Genomic DNA, 16,314 nt, shown 5'->3' with positions numbered 1-16,314 from the left:
TAGGGCTGAAACGATTCCTCGAATGATTCGAGTACCTCGATTACTAAAATTTCTCGAGGAAAATTTACCTGCCTCGAAGCTTCGTTAATTTATGTTTTATTAGTTAGCGCACCGTGTTCCGGCCGGGACTTAATTTGCGTTGCGCGGAGCTCTCACTTCCGCCTCTGAGTTGTTGACAAAAGTTAAGTCTCAGCGGCATAAAGTCCAATCTTCAGGATTGGCCCGTGGGGATTTTATTGATTGATGATAATGCCCGACTTTTTATCGTTTTTGGGGAACTAATAAGCATCCTTAAAATGACTGGGGAATGCCTGGAGTACGGCAGCATTTCTCCTCCGGGGCTGCTGGTTGAAAGCGAACGGCGGGAAGAGCGCTGAGGTGAGCGGATAGACTGAACAGGGCGGGCGGCTGAGTAGCTGATGCTTACCGTGTAAATGTAGCTTTACCGAAGAACCGCACAATAAATTTCATGTCCCGGTCTGAAGAAACGGGTGGCGGAGCGCATCGTACATGGCTAGTAGATGAGTTTCTGAGTGTGACCAGTGAAGGTGTCGTAAATATCCCGTATTGCTTCCCCCCGTGTTCGTCCCCCGGTCTAACGGTTCGTCAGTCCGCTGGTCTATTTCCTCCCCTCCACCCCATCTTACGTTCGTTCATTCGCCCTCTCCTCCCACTCCAGACGGCATTTCCCGTATTTTCAAACCCAAAGCGTGACAGGTTAGGTGGCAAGGTGAGTTTAATTAATCTATTAAACTCACTGAAGATGAATACATAAACTAAAAGCTGGATTGTAGACATTTTTTATAAGCATATTTGTGAGCCTTCCTCTTTGTTATTAAATTCAATATAATTTCAGATTTTTCTATAACTTTTCTTCTGGTTAACTTAGAAAGTGAGCTATTATTGTTACAGGTTAGTTTTCTAAACTACAAAAAAGCAACTGTTAGGGATGCTCAAATATGAAAAATTGGACTGATAGTAACACCGACCGGTATTATGCCAGATTTACCAATATTTAATTTTATAATTTTTTTTATCCGATTACTTGATTAATCGTAAGAATAATCGATAGATTACTCGATTACTAAAATATTCGTTTACAACAGCCCTAAACAATTTCAAGCTTTTGTCAAACTGTTTTTCAAATAAAATACTAATAACAAAAAAGCCTGGCCAATGTTTGAGCATTCATTTTTATTTGAATGAGGCCAAACTTATTTTTTTGTTCAATAAAAGGTTGGGAAACAGGTCATACTTCACAGCGACAAAGACTAAATAAATAATAAAAAAAAAACAATCTGAAATGCCTCATCAGTGGTACAAAGGAACACTTGAGAGTGAAAGATGGATTATTATTGTAAACTTGACTAGTAAGGAATTCAGACTGCAATGAAAGCTGTTTGAGTGAGAGGAAAAAATTCGTCCTTGCTTGAAGGGTTTTCTTTTTCGAAGATTCTGAAGACAAATAATTCGATAGCGGCTGCTTGCAGCAGCAAACCGCTTCTTGATCAAAAGAAAAGCTCGAAGGGGCTGACTTGCGATACCAAATATTCTTTATCCATTTTTCAGTTTTTAATTATGCCGTTCACATTTTGCATATGTGCTATTGTTTGACGCAGAATCCTTTAGTGTGCTAATAAATCTGAATACTGCTAAAGAATATTCGGACATAATAAAACGCGTTTCCCTTTCACTGATTCCTGGATGTTCTCAAACAATTTATGGTCGTTGTTTCTAATTAAGTTGAGGTTGCAGCTCTGGATTCTGGCGGAACTTTTCCAAAACAAACGTTCCTCTCCGGAAGTTATTCTTTTTTGAGTTTGATTAAATGCTTAGGCTCACATTGACGACGAGAAACGAAATGTCTCTTCCATTTGCTTAAAATCGAGCTTTGTTAGTTATAAACACTGTGTTTTTGAAACTTTTGTAAAAAAAAAAAACAGAAATATAAATGCATGTTTACAATATATTCTTGTATTTACTTTGAATGCCAAAGATCTCTGCAAGATCTGCTTTACCTCATTTTTGGACTGAAAGTTTTTAATCAACCTACATCTGGGTTGGTCCATAATTTATAACCAAACTAGGTTATTTAGTCAGCCTTTAAATAGGTTTGACAATCAAAAGAGGAGGGTTTTTCTCTCAAAGGCTTGCCTAGTTTTAATAGTTTTAATGTAATGATTATTCATTACATACATACATACATATTAAGCGTAGTAACTGTAATTTAGTCGTTTCTTATGAATACATGTTGTTTTGTGTTTGTTTCCTTGTCTGCGAAACCAGTTTTACCTGACTGGAAAAGAAGAGTTGCCAACTTCCTGAAATTGTTTCCAACTAGATGTTACTAAGATTTAAAATGCCTCAGGCAAAGGAGGAGAAAAAACTAATTTACTTTCTACCCTAAAATACTCTGGTGAGGGGCCTGCTGCCTTCACATAACAGACACATTTATCTTTTTAAGATGTCTCTAGTGGCAAACAAATGTTGGTTTTCAATTAACCCTAAAACTTTGACATTATTTCTTGCACCTTCGCTGCGGTCATTCACTCCTCTACGCAACCGCTCGCTTCGACATGAAAATGGCTTCTGGTTTCCTGTCCTTTATCTCTGGAAAGACGGAAAAGATGAGGCGTGAACTCTGCCTCGCATGGGATTTGCATTCCAGCTATATGACGAGCAACGAGCTGGGAGGCCTAACACGAGGGGAAAAAAAAAACAGCAGTAGCAGGAGTCGGACGGTGCGTTTCCCAGAGTTTAACCCTTCAGTCTTATCAGCACTGCTGTTTGCTGTGGCTCTTTGACAGTCTGTGTGGGATGGCTCAGGCGCATCACAGCAGCCAACCGCCTGTCGCAGACAGCTGTGGAGATGCTATCAGGCCTTATTATCAACTGGCTGGTTTCTCAAAAATGCGAGCAGGTATTTGGGTTGACAGGTGTCTGTGGGGAGTGACTCCGCTGGTGCGCGTGTTTTTGTTCAGTCACTTTGTCGTTTCAGGAAAAAAAACAACCATTTAAAATGTTTTTCTCTGGAAACTTCAAACACTAATGACTTTTTTCTGTGACTAAGCAGAGAAGTGTTTTGTTTTTTTATATTCCCTCAGTCTTCCTCTTTTACACCTTTGATGACCAATGTTGGCCGTAAACAAAATGAGTTTCAAATGAAAATCAGATGGAAGTTTTTTTTTTTTCAATAACCAGGGATCTCCGGTGTCTTTAGGGGAAGTCCTGTCGAGACATGATTATTCTTTTGTTTAGTAACCCTGCTGCTTTCTGTTGCTGTGAGCCAACCTGCCTTTAATTACCATCCATTAGCATTGGAATAATGGCCATCCATTGGGATAATGCATTTCTGTTTGAAAAAACTGAATGTAAAAATATCACCTCTTAGTCCATTTTGTTACGTTTGTAACTTTTGATATTGACTGTGTTACTCAGGTAGCTTCCAGAGGCAATTTATTGCACTACATTTTACTTAGTGGTATGACAGTAAAGGTGGCTGAACACATTTTTAATATGATTTTAACAGTTTCCACAGATTCTTAATTGGTCTTGGATCTAGACTTTGACTGAGCCTTACATGAATAAGATTTGTTCTAAACCAGTCGTGTCCCACTGTATTCCTTGAGAGCTAACATCCTGTAACCTTTGGGTAGTAGCTTTGTACGACTGGATTTGGTCACCTTGATCTAAACCAACCCATTGTAGCTAAACTCCAGTTTCTAGTCTTTTTCCATCAGGTTTTCCTCCAGTGTTCCTCCAGTATTTAGCCCCATCCATCTTCCCATCAGCTGTAACCGGATTCTCCATCCCTGCTGAAGAGAAGCGTCCCCACAGCACGACGCTGTCCCCGCCGTGTTTCACAGTCAGAACTGTGTGTGGTCTTTAGAAAACATCTGTTCTCATTTTAAGATTAAATTACACACAGGTTGACTCTTTTTGCCAATTTAGGCGACGTCTGTCAGGTGTTAGAGTAAAAAGGGGGTAAATGTACTGATTGTACAGGCCAGACTTTTACTCATGAAAGATTTTAATAGCTATTTCTATTTTTTTCTACTTTACAATTACGCAATAATTGCGTTATTTGCATCATAAAAGCACATTAAATGTGACAATGTTCTAGCGCTGTATGTGCTTTATCAAACCGCAGCACTTAAAAGCAGACGTTGCATCAGTTTGTCGGCCCCTGCCGAAGCCGGTTCAGTTATTTTCATGCTCCGTTAGATTAGAAAAATTTCATTGCATCATTTTGATTGATAACATCTGTGGCCTAACAGTGAAATATGCATGTGCTTCAAACGACATGTCTAACCTGTGGGGCTATATGTGCCACAGCCTCTCCATTGTTGCCTCCACTATCACACTCACACACTATCAGTGACCTACGCAAAGCACATGTGGAGGCTCTTTGTGTTGCAGTACAACTCAAACACTCTGGCTCTGCTCTATCGTCCTTTTGCATACACACCACACTGGAACCTCTCCGAGTGCCGCTCTGAAGCAACCACTTCTTTCTTTCACCCATCAAATAAATACTCTCATTGTGGCGCTACTGCCCCCTCCTCCTCCTCCTCCTCCTCAATTTTCCAGTTTCCACATCCTCCTCCAACCGGGTGACAGTGTGGGGGCCTGGCTGGTCCCCTGTCACAAGGCCAGCACTGAATGTTGGGTTATTACCCCCTAATTATCAATTACTGCACTCAGCTTCCACACCTGGAGCAGGCCAGGCTGGGAATGAGCTTAGCCCCATTAGGATGGACCTCTGGCTGGGCTGTTTATGAAGGGGGGGGGCTGGGCTTTAACCCTCTGGAGGTGTTAATGGGTCTTTCAGGGGTACTGTCAGTAGGCTGGTTCACCAGGGCGTCTGACACCAGAGGAAGTAGATGTGAGCTGAAATGCTACACAGAATATGCCGTTTTATTAACATTTAATTTCCCTCTTGGGTTAATGAAGTATTCTTGAGTTGAGTTTTGGATTGAATGCAATCGGAGCGCATCCCTTTCTAAAAGAGTGAGCATTCCCATGATCTTACTGCAACTCCCATTTTGAAAAACATCTACATTTCTGATGTAACGTGTGGCTGTTTGCATTGTGGTTTATGCAACGCCGAAAACAGCCATACAGACAGACAGAAGAAGGAAATTAATTTAATGGCAAAAATCTAGAGGTTGTTTTGAACGGAGCTGGACTTTTTCACTTGAAGAACAAACAGAATAATATCTTTGTGTTTGTTGAAGCAAATTCCAGCGTAATGGAGATCCTCAGCAGCGATCACAGCCCCTTTGTTTTAAAGTCAGCGGATGAACGTGTCTCGTTTCAGGAAGAGATTTACATATTCAAAAAGGCTCGAAAGGAATGACATAGAGTCAAGGTTCACTTGAAACTGTTTAAGAATTACAAAATTTGATGTTAGACGAAAAATTTTAAAATGTCTTAGATATAACACAATCTGTTGTTTTGGCTTTATGAAAGATTTGGTTTGATAGTTTCATATTTCCAAACAGAATACGTTACAGTCAGACTATTATCTTCTGGAATCAGCTCTGGGTCTGAACTGTAGAGACAGAAATATAAATATGTCTACATTTAGACATTTGGACAGATTTAGACATCGGTCACACATTTTCCCTAAAACCTTTTCCATTTGATAAAAGTAGTTGTTAATACTTGCAGTCTGTTAGGCCGCTGGATCCGGATACACTAAGAAGCGTTTTATTCTTGATGTTAGTGTTTAAAGCCTGGGTCTCCAGGATGTTTCTTCCTGTTGTACTGGGAATCATTCCTCTCCACTGTGACGCTGCGCTTTCTCAGGAAGGGAGATTAGATCGATGTGAAGATTTGATTCAATCTGCTAATCTTCTTAGATCTGGGGGTGTCCAGTCCTGCCCTCGAAGAGCAGCTTCCTAGAGGTATTAGGTGTGTTTCTGATATTTCAGATGAATGGCTCTACATCAGGTCTCTGCAGAACTTAGACGTTAAGTACATAATTCAGGCATTTGACACAGAATTATTGGCACAGGGACAAATCTGAAACATGCAGGACACAAGACACTGACGTCTTAGATAGAGAACCTTTCACTGGATGTTCGATATGACTGTCAGAATTACTTATGATTGGACTGGATTGGATTTGATGGTATTAGATTTAAAGAAATAACCATATTGAACATATTTTTGAAGGCTTTATTTATTTATTCTATGCTTGGTCAACCATCATAATCTGTTTTATTTCATATGAGTGGACTGGCCAACAGGGGATCAGAACCACAACCAATGGAGCGAGAGAGAGTGTGTGTTATTTCATCCCAAGATAAAAGCATGTTGTTAAATAAAATAGTGTGCATTTTTTGATATTTATCACCATTATTCTTAGCTGGTAGATATAAAGTAAAGTGTAATGGTTTGGTTTTGTACTCCAGCAGTAAACATGAATGAATTGATCTCAGCAGATCGGGCCTTGCTTTTTGTTACTCACAAAATTCTTAACGAGAACACCAAGTTCATCCTGCAGGATAGATTACAATCTGAACTCTTTAACCCTGAAACCATGACACTGTGATATGTTCAGAATGCTGTTTGTCATTGGTTTGCTGTGTTGAACAAGGATAAAGAGATCGTCATATGTCGGCAAGCGGCTGATAAATCTGTCTTGGAGCATTATTGATGCCTTTAGCTCTCAACTCTAACCCTTATTCACCTCTCATTGTCAAAAGTTTAAATTCAAGAAACGTGTGCATTCTTCTCCTAACTTACTAATCCCCCTTGAATGCATCTGTTTTCTGGAGCACAACAAATCCAGTTTAATCTGACTGATCAACTCTTCATCTTTTATATGTTGGTCCAAAGCAACTTTTCATGAAACCTACAAGTTTAGAATATTAGTCCATTATGTACTTGTTAAGAAAATGTTTTACATGTAAAAAAGGCTGAAGCCTGTCCCAGCTTGCTTCAATTTATGTGCTGATGTAACTTTGATTGTAGAAATTGGGTGCAATTTTTGTGTAATAGTGACGAGGAAGGATCTTTCTTGTGTAGTTTTGTATGGTTTAGATTGAAATCATTCATTTTAGAACCTGTTTGAAACCCGATTGTTTGTAGGTTATAATGTGAATTTTCTTCTTACCATGACAACCAAGCAGCTTTTTAATATTTTTGTTTATTGCTGCAATTTAAAGTCGCTACCTTTCATTTTAAGGTAAATGTTTAGATATTTTGAAGTGGAACTTGGTTGTAACTTTATTAGGAGTCCTCTTATTTCCTGTAAATTATCCCCCTAATGTTTTCACCATGCAGAGTGCTGCATTTAAAAAGCTAAACCCTCCTTAAAATGTTTCCATTTCTAAAGGAGCCAGTTATTTAGAGTGCTGCATCCAAGCATATCAATGGAAAATTTAATAGAAGGAAAAAATCTGACAGTGAAAAGTCCACCACCAACAGAGTTAACCACAGAAACAAAGCCTATTCGATAGTGTTTTAAAATGTCACGAACATACTGGAAACGCATAATAACATGAATTATGTAGACTGTTCTAAATCAGGGAAGATACGATTTATTAGGGGCTGAAAAACGTTCCCTAATAAATTCCCCACTAGTAATAATAAATAATTAATTTAACCTTTTATAACATTGTTTTGGCGGCACACCACATAATTTCCTGCACAGACATGGAGGCTAATCCCCAGCTGTGTTGTAGCCTTAGTAACATTCTTGACCTTCACTGTAATAAAACAGAGACTAATTTTCATCCCATAGACATTTAGAGCTGGGCGAAGAGCAACGAGGACAACAGCCTTTATGCGAGAACTCTAATCTTAGACATGTCAAAGTTTATAAGACGCTGTCTTATAAACCTTTAAAGTGCCACCACATTTATAATAGACTGTTATCGACACTGAAGTTTATAGTTAATTAAACAAAAGACTGAGTTAGTTGCAGTTATAGCTTTTCTACAGGAAACGCCAACAATAAACTGAGGATACACCAGAGGATGTTACAGACTTTAACAATAACTGCCCATATGAAGTCCTAGCTGAACCCCCAAATAATAATAAAAAAAAGTCTGTGTAATGCACAATCTTGAAGTCACTCTTGATAGTAAATGACTGGTTGGTACATGCTAATGAGAATAATTTATAAGTCAGATATTTTCCACTTGTTCTGTACTGATCTAAATAGAAGCTTCCTGTAACGCTTTGCAGCTCTCATGCTCGTTTGTTTGTGTTGCTGTCCTTTCTACCGATTCTCAGTCCAGCACATCAAGGCAGGTGGAAGCCTTAGATAAAACACACAAGTGAGTCAGACTGTGTGACTGGAATGGAGAATATGAATAGAGATACTGTAACAACAAAAAAAGGTGTAGTCTATTTGGAATCGGAGTCATACAGACTCATGTCTGACTCTGAGAAGCCCTGGAAAAGCTTGTCACATTACAACCACAAACCTCAATGTACTTTTTTTTTCCTTTGGAATTTTATGCAGTAGATAAGATGAATGTGCTGCATACTTGTAAAACGGGAGGAGAAGGACCTGGTTTTCAAGTCTTGCCAGAGCCAGATGGAGCTAAATGCAAAGTAACTGAAAAAAAAAACAACAATAACAAAAAAAACTAAGAATCTGCAAAAGACTGGACACTTTTTTAAAATTTTTGTTCTGCTGTTGTTGGTTTTCCTCAAACCCGGTCCAAAGCAAATGTGAAATAAGTCAAAATGAACATCTGATATAATATAGGGTGGACCTTGAGAAATGGGATTCAATTGGGTTCAGTTAAAGAGATGAAAGATTTTAAACTACATTAGACTATTTAACGATTTTTATGGTAAATCTTCCTAAATTGGTCAGATTTTCCAACATTTTACACCACAGAAAAAAATGGGTTTTTTTTGTTTTTTTTTTTAAATCAGCCTTCCTGGTTTGCTGTAACTCTCACTGTGTTTTAATTCATTCTTAACAATTCTCCTTTATTGCATGCAAAAAACACACAATAGAAATTATAAAAAGGCTGCTGCTGCGGTGCTGCAGCTCCTCCGTGCACAAATTCTCCTCCTCACGTAGCATGCCATGTGCTTAAAGCGCCTTATTTCTCTCCTGGAGTAAAACTCATCAAGCGTGACAGAAGACATGGACTGATCAATGCTGTGGTTATCCCCCATTCTCTTCCTTCTGTTCGAGCACGAGAAGGCAAAAAATAGATCCCCCCCCACCCCCCATCGCCTCCTGTTGAATGCAAATAGATTGACTTGGCCTCTCACGATCACAATAGACGCTCTTTCAAGTCTGCCTCGTCTGCGCTCCATTCAACTGTTACTGTCATTTAGGTGAAGGAGTCAGCTTATGGCAGCTGTGCAGCACATCATACAGAAGATTGAAATGAAAATGAGGCATTTCTCAAAATAGCTATGTGGGGCGGGGAGGGAGAAGCAGGGGTGAAGACGCGACTTTCTGCTTATTTCAGAGCTCAGGCGTTGTTGGACTTTCTTGAACGCCTCTAAGATGTGTCACGGGCGTTATGATGGATCGCAGGGTGTCGTGTGCGCCACATTAACTTTGTGACCAGTTTACACACCGTGCAAGTGTGACATGCAGAAGGGAGAGGAAGAGGGGCGTGTTGCTATGAGCACATAGTCCTATTTTTGTAGGGGCGAAAAAAGAGAAAGGAATAAGTTAAATGGAATCTTTTTGATAATCTGAAATGTGGATTCTATTAATGCAATCTACATAAAAGAAGTGCAGGATTGATGTATTTAGACTTTTTCTATAGGCTATCAATGATGCTGAATACAAGTTTATTCACCACCACCACTCACACACAAGATCATTTAAATTGCTTTGCAGGAAAATAAAGGAAGAGACGTACAGAATTTAACTCAAAACATAAGAAACAATCATTCTTTTTTTTTGTCCCACAGTGGGGAAATTTGGGTATCCCAGCAGCAAGGTAAAAATAAATGAAAGCATGCATATTCATGTTCAGTCAAAGGAAAAATATATGAAAACAGAACAATTATATGAGGATATGAAACTCTACAATGCAGGAAATTTTAAACATTTAAAAAATTAACAAAAATAGCATGATTAGGTTAAAAGAAATGAGTTGCTGAGAAGGATAATTTAAATAAAAAACTGCAGGATACACATTTGTGCATAAAAGAACCCCAACAGACTGATTTACTGGGGGGGAAAAAATAAAAAAATGTACTAAAATTAAAGCCTCACATAAAAAAACAGAAATGTGACTGACTGTAGTGGACTATGTTCATGTGGTGAAACAGAAATGCAAATATGCGGAAACAGAGAGCACATGCGTGAGGCGGCCTGAAATCGTAAAACATGGAGGTGGCAGCATAATGCTGTGGGGCTGAACGCTTTTTCACCTCTTCAGCATGCAATCAAGATCTGCAAAACTCACAAGCCTGTTGTGTAACAGCAGGGGAACATCTAAAACATGCAGGATGCTCTCTGATGACAGGGATTCAGAACCATTGGTTTATATCAAAGAATGTGGATGCTAGAATGGTCCAATCAAAGTCCAGCCCTAACTCAAACTGAGAATATATGGCAATGCTTTAAAACTGACAACACATATTCTCCTGTTAATCTGGACCTTTTTTTTCTCTCAAAGGACAAAGTAATGAATACAGTAACTTTTCTGGTTGGAGCATGGCATTAGTATTACCTCTTGAATGTTTTTACATGGAACTGTATATGACAAATCTCCAGTATCTATTAATCCACAAATGAAACCAGAGACACAACATTTTTATCCGTTTTTAAAATACCAGACAGTGAAAACAGGAGCACGTCAGATCAGAAGGTGCTGTTTGTTTTCCCACACCTAGGGCAACACCCTGCGCTATACATTTAAAGAGCATTTGTTGAGAAAAAAAAATCATATTTCTAGAAGACGCGTTGCTGCTACCTTTAGCGACAACAGGCATAAAGAAGGCACTCTTCTTTTACTAGGATGATTCAGTGCATTAAAATGCTGATCGAATTCAGAGTTTGCAGCCGTGACTCATTATGTCGCGGCTGCAACCATTAGCAGCCGTTGCCATGATGTGTCCACATGCAGGTGCATTAGGGCTCCAGGCAGCGCCTGTTGTTGCTCACTGGGGACGTGGGATTTGTGCGCTGACGCAAGCGGCCGTCTCCCGCGGGCAGCCATGCAGGTAAATAAACTGGTGGTTGTGTGCGGAGGAGAGACGTCACAGGGAGAGATTAAAGAGCCCCGCTGATTGCTGCTGGAGCAACTAGATCTGAGTAATTCAACTCTTAACTTGAACTTGCAGTTGTTGGAATTTTCTCAGTAAAATTAACTTTTTCATTTTTAGTTTTTTTTTGTTTGTTTCTGTGGATGACTTTTCAGGACTTTGATTGTCTCTTTATTCCTATAAGTCTGAGTTTGTGACTCATCCCACCTTAGTGAGTCACAGCTATCGACCGTATGATCAGTGACGTAATGTTTTTAATAACTCTTCTGTGTCGCTTTGACATTTTCGTAGCTTTTCAAGTGACCATTTGTGGCCTCAGCCGGGTTACGTCTGCATAAACGCATTATTTCTGTCTTGTTCTACTTTGGTCTCTGCCACGTGTGTCTGCGATAGCGCTCTATTTCTGTTTAGATTATTCATGCGAAGGCAGGAACAGACACACACACACACACGTGTGTGTGAGGGTTCTCATTAAGACAATAGCTGCCACTTTTAACAATGCATCAATTAGAGTGTGTCTCGTGTGAACAGTTAGCTTTGTTTGGAGCTCCATCCCTTCCCCGGTCTTGAATCCGCATCTTTGTCACCTCGAAAGAAAAGCACTTGTAACATCACAAGGCCCATCCACGGTTATCCCTCTTAACCATTATTCTTCTCCAATAAGCGCCGCAGCTCCCCTCAGGGTGACACGGCGACGTTTGCAGCAATTCAGGCCTAATCTGTCGGTGTTTGCCTGTTTTCTTTTTCGGATTGGCCGTTTTGTCCTCTTGTGGGCGCCTCGGGCACAGCTGACTATGACGGAGGGTGGCGGTGGGGGCCGGGGGGGAAGGTGCGGAGGGTGGCGGTGGGGGCCGGGGGGGGAAGGTGAGGAGGCGGTGGGGCTCTCATAAGGGACCCCATGGCCCGCTCCGCAGGGGAGGAGTTCCTAATCCAGGATTATTCTTCCAGACCCGCAGCCAGCTGGATTAGGGGTTAGTCGGTGGAAAAGGGCACCATCAGCACTCTTTCCTCCTGCAGCTCAGTGGATTAGACTCGCTGCAGACGCTGAGCTGCCCTGAGAGGTGCAGCGAGGCTCGCCGGTCCCCTCGGAGCTACTCCGCAGCACCATACATGGAAGTTGGGGGCGGCGGGGGGAGGCGGTTGAGTGCATGCATGCTCAAACACGACGTAGAGTTGATTTTTCCGTTCTTGACTTGAAGCGATCAAATGTGGTGTAGGGAGACACAGTGGCTTTTATGGATTAATTGGGCTAGATGCAAATAGTTTTTCTAATGAGAGCATGTCTCTGGGCCTGTAGGAGCAGAACAGTTAGTGAGACGTTTCTTGTTACTTTGTCAAGTCATACTGCATCGGCAAGTAGACGTCTATCATTTCCTTCCATGTTGATTAAAATCAAGCAGAGGGCAATCTCTTGTGTAACCTTTAAATGATTGAGATCAGTCTTTCCAAGGTTTTCATTAAACTTTTGCTGCTTTTTCAAATATTTTCTGCCCAGTACCTGATCATTCTCGGTACATTTTAATTTGTTAGCCTTACCAACCTTACTAAAAACCTTTACTCTACATTCACTCTTCTCTCTCATTGCGGTCAAAACTGCCTCTGTAGCTGTTTTGGTCTGCAACTACTTCTGCAGTCATTGTGCTGTTTGTTTCAGGCTTTACAGTATCAAAATGTTCAACTCTTTTAGGACATTTCTGCTATAACTTCTGCAGGGTCTTTAAATTTCATTTCAGTTGCACTTAAAGACATTACCATATTGAAACGCATGGAGATTCTTCAAAAATACTAAAGTTTGTGCATGGTGCACCTACCAAGCTTCTTCCACTTTCTTCAGTTTTTCATCACTCCCCATTGTCTTGGTAAAGCTCATTTACTTTCATCCAAAAACATCGATTGTTGTTAGGAAAGCTTTTAGAGCCAGTGACATCACACACACACCAACCTTTGAACAGTTTAATCACCTCTGAACAAAATCTTTTAACTCCTTGAATTTTCTCTTTTCACAAACAACAAATGCATCCAAGCATCTGTAATTTCGTCCACTTTCAGCCCATGTGTCTGTCATTGTGCTGAGCATGATACTCGTCTCTATTGTCTCTTCATTTGCAATTTTTATTTTTCCAATATTTCCTCCAATTTTTACTACTCTACAAGTTTCAGTTCAGTGTTTTCAATAAGTCAGCTCACCGACATAACTTTCAGATAATATTCACGCAGCATTTTCTCTGAAACATTTTATATCTTGTTTGCCTTAATCTATTTCCGGCTTTTATCTAAAAACCAAATAACATCCCAAAGAAACTCTGACTCATAAGCTTGTACTTTGCTGTAGTATTTGTCCTCTTAAAGTTTTTTTTTTCTTTTGCTTTTTTAAAATGTATGAGGTAATAAATTCAAGGTAAAATGAGTACAAAATCCAGCTTTCAAATGATGATTCTTCCAACTCTTATCCTTTGTAGGAAATTTAAGGCACTTTGGAACAGTTTGACTATGAACAACATGTTTAAAGTCTCAATCGGACTTTGACTAGACACTCCTTCTTTAAAACCCATTAAAAGGCCCTTGAACGGTGGTGTGGTTACAATCTGTGCCACGCATAGCACATAACACAAACGTACATTTTGGGATGCCGTTAGCCTACTTCTTGTTGACAGACGCTCTATTGAGGTCATTGTTTCAATTCTATGAGTCTGTCAGTAATCAGATGTGAGTGTGGCTCATGAAAGTGAGCTGACGTTTCCAGAAAAGGCGGTTAATCACACTTAATGATTTAAAGGAGGTGGGCATTACTTTATCACACAAGTCCAGGATGGTTTGGATACATAATAATTAAAAAAACAAACATATTTTTCTAACGAGAGAGTGATGATCTAAAACATTTAAGTGTGAAAAATGAGGAAAACGGAGAACAAGGTGAATACTTGTATTGTGACAGTTCATTTGACTGGTCTGGATGTTTGAAAAATATCCACAATAACACAGTTTGACAACCCAATGAAAAGTTGTTTTTTTTCTTTATATCACCACAGCGATTCCCAAACAGCGAACTGTTGTGCCGAGGATCTCGTGTTCACTCGGGCTTATGTTTGTTGAAATGTGAGTGGATGATCAGAGCAGCAGAGCAGACACCAGCGCCAGTTCCCCCAGCCACTAATCAGTGCGTATTGATTGTGAAGTAGTCAATGAGAGTAAAGTCTCAATGTGCCCTCAAAGCTGCTGCTGACAGATCGATCAGGGCCTGCTGCTGCTGCTGCCGCCGAGCCTTTGTGTGACCAGAGTACGGGAAAGAGAGCGCATGGCAGAGTGCAACGTTTGCCTTCATGATAAGACAAAAAAACCCCTATAATTTACTATAAAATTTTTGTTATGCAAGATAAACAAATTAGCTTCTCTTTTCACTGCAAATGTTGCATGAAACAAATGCGTCCGGGAGTGTGAGACCTTTGCAGCTGCATTAACTCTCCATCAAAACCACATCCCATCTACTTAATGCAGATAAAGAGGCCATATTGAAATTGCCAGGTACCTAATTTGGTCTTTGTCACAGATAATTGAAATCACTCATCCCTGCCCCCCGCGGCCCCCTGTCTGAAGAAGAGGGGAGGAAAAAAAAACGACAGGGGAGGGGAGAGACAGACAGAGAGAAATAGAGAGAGAGAGATAATTGCCTTATAAGGCAGTGGGCTGTTATGATTGTGACGTCTCATTCCCAGCAGCACCCTGGCAGATGATACAGTAAAGCCCAAGTCTCAGATCCGTCTGAAGAAAGCTGGCTCTCTCTCTCTTTCTCTCTCTCTGGCTCTGGTGTGACTGCTCCAGCTGTCTCAGTTTAGGATTGCATGTGTGCACATATATGTATGTGTAAATGTCTGCGCTGCCGAGGGCGGGGGATGGTGTGTGTGTGTGTGTGTGTGTGTGGGGTGCACAGTGCGATGCTTGCCACATTATTGACCACTGAGTTACTTCTCTGAGGGGGATTTCTGTTGAAATGTTTGTGGTGCGTATTTATGCGTGTGCGGTAGGGAGATAACACGAATGAGGAACAGGGAAATTTGTGGTGAGTGTTTACGTGAGGACAGAGGGCTGCGTTGAGTCAAGTGGGCAGGTGGAACAGCAGACATGCTTTGACTAAATTATTCTCTTTTTTTTAGGAGCAGGTCTTTTTTTGTCTTTTTCTGCAAGCCTCCTTTTCCCTCTGGTCCTTGTTGCATCTGTTCTCATCTGCTGTTCTCCTCTCCATCACTATCCGTCTCCATCTTCCTGCATCACAGTGTACCCTTCCCCCAACTTGACAGTCAGGCTCATGTGTGCATGTGTGTATGTGTGCGTGTGCGTGCGTGTTTGTTCTCCCAGCTGGGGGCAGCAGTGGGGAGGGATGTTCTTTGGGGAAATGAAGGACGATATACAGTCTGCTCTGCTTGGAAAAGCATCAGTTCTTCTCCTCTCTGTCCTTTGTCAGATTCAAATTTCCTTTTTTTTCAAACAAAATCTCCAATTTGCGTTCTTCACCTCCTTTGTATGTTTGAACGTTTTTTTTTTTCAATCCTGTCTTCTTTTATATTCCAACAATCCTCAGTGATGCACCAGGAATTATTTTTGCGATTCTTCCTGGTGGCTTTCCACCCAGGGCTGCTTGCCCTGATGGGTGGCACAGTTACTGACTGGATAAACTGTATTTAAAAATAAAGAAGTTCCTTCATTTGTGCCCCTCTGATTGTTCACATCTCATTTGCAAATCCAGTTTAGCATAGGCTTCATGAACTTCTTATTTTTAATGTTATTTGTAATGCCGTATCCGTGTGAAGTTGTTGGAAATTAAATAACTTTGTAAAGTGACGGATGCCCTTCCAGCCAATCAGACATACTGTACATTATCTGTTTTGCTGAATCTTGCTAATTAAAACCAATTAAAATTAAAATATTCACATATTGCTGATGTTAGTAGATCATAATTTCACGAAAAAACTATTGTTAGCCTGGTGCTGTTTTGATTAGCTTAATTGTATTCCCATACAAAGTTACACTGGCTGAACCTGCCAGATATTAGAAAAATGAATAAATATATGAGTAAAAACCTCAAATGGATATATCTACGCTGAACAGAGA

The sequence above is a fragment of the Poecilia mexicana genome, unplaced genomic scaffold (genome assembly GCF_051168715.1).
Source record: "Poecilia mexicana isolate PSO_F unplaced genomic scaffold, ASM5116871v1 scaffold_8, whole genome shotgun sequence".
NCBI lineage: Eukaryota > Metazoa > Chordata > Actinopteri > Cyprinodontiformes > Poeciliidae > Poecilia > Poecilia mexicana.
This window is presented reverse-complemented; position numbering follows the sequence as displayed.